This window comes from Zalophus californianus, chromosome 1 (genome assembly GCF_009762305.2).
Source record: "Zalophus californianus isolate mZalCal1 chromosome 1, mZalCal1.pri.v2, whole genome shotgun sequence".
In the NCBI taxonomy this organism is placed as follows: Eukaryota; Metazoa; Chordata; class Mammalia; order Carnivora; family Otariidae; genus Zalophus; species Zalophus californianus.
In genome coordinates, this window is record NC_045595.1 from 79,923,982 (window position 1) to 79,925,837 (window position 1,856).

Genomic DNA, 1,856 nt, shown 5'->3' on the forward strand with positions numbered 1-1,856 from the left:
ACACTAGAACACAACAAATAGATGAGAATGTAGGAATACATAAGTAACTCAAAGTAAGTTCTCTGCACAAAATCAGACAATTTCCAAAATTAAATCTAATTGCTCAACTGTAAAAATATGATTATTAATATTTCTACTGAAAAACACATTTTATCACTGGTGCTCTTAGTCTTCTGAAGTTGTAATTTTAGAAATGTGATGGATGGCTTACCCAGGAGGTAAATGAATAAAATATTTTAATAACCTGAACCTTTACATAGGAGTTGCTTGCAAGTTCTGCTGAATAGCCTAACCTTAATCAAACCTTCATTGATAAGCAAATGGAGTCCTTTGCAGGTTGTTGTTATGGAGTTTGTCTGACAATCCCTCTGATAATAGAAAAGTTTATAAGGCTCATGGAAAAAGAGACCAAACTCGGGGGTTCTCTTTGCTGCAGAAGGGAGTTACCTAAGGCAAATTAAATAAAAGCCCTGATGAGAGGAAATCTTTGACATCCACGGGGGAGGGTTTATAAACATTATAATATGTTTTCAAGTGTGTGAACATTCTGTTAACATTTTTAAATCTCAAATTATAATTATTTATAAGATGTGAATATCATTTAGATATTTGGGTCTTTAATTTTTGTTTAGAATAAAATGAGGCTTGTGTTTTGGACTTTTCCCTATTTCTAAGATTCCCCCAATCCAGCTATAAATAACATATAGCTTTGAATTGTAAATAGTGATGCCAACAGTATGACAATTTATAAAATAATATTTGTGCTTAACAACTGTCACCAAAAATAAATATTTTGTCAGAAAAAGTAAACACTCATACATAAATTCACCTTGGTAATAAGGGGCAACAGTGGGCATTTATTTCCACTTTATACACAGGGGGGCACTCTGGATTCTGTTTGCAAAGGAAGAAGATGAAAAATTCTGGGACTAACTTCTTTCTGGCAGTCTCTGTTTGACTCAGAATACTTAATTCCTAGTGGGAACGACAAAGCAGCAAACTCTTCCATTGGAGGAGATAATTAATTTCAGTTCAGCTCCCCTCTCGCATTATAGGTTGTCAGGCAATGAAAGGCATCATTCATGTTAATGAGCTAACAAAGATCTTGTTAAGGCGGCAGTTAAGAACTTGTAGGTGGTAGTTCTAGTGAGTTAGAAATGTCAGAAACCATTTAGAATCCTTGCAGTGAGTTTCAATCCCCCAAATGGTGTTCTACCCCCTTGTGAAACATTTATGTTGCAAATCATTTAATTGTTTTTGGCCAGGGCACAATTTCCTCATCTTTACTTTTTTATGTTATGTTAATCACCATACATTACATCATTAGTTTTTGATGTAGTGTTCCATGATTCATTGTTTGTGTATAACACCCAGTGCTCCATGCAGTACGTGCCCTCTTTAATACCCATCACCAGGCTAACCCATCCCCCCACCCCCCTCCCATCTAGAACCCTCAGTTTGTTTTTCAGAGTCCATAGTCTCTCATGGTTCGTATCCCCTTGCGATTTCCACCCCTTCATTTTTCCCTTCCTGAAATCTTCTTCTTCTTCTCCTTCTCCTTCTCCTTCTTCTTCTTCTACATATAATGTATTATTTGTTTCAGAGGTACAGGTCTGTGATTCATCAGTCTTACACAATTCACAGCGCTCACCATAGCACATACCCTCCCCAATGTCCATCACCCAGCCACCCCATCCCTCTCACCCCCACCACTCCAGCAACCCTCAGTTTGTTTCCTGAGATTAAGAATTCCTCATATCAGTGAAGTCATATGATACATGTCTTTCTCTGACTTATTTTGCTCAGCATCATACCCTCCAGTTCCATCCATGTCATTGCAAATGGCAAGATTTCAT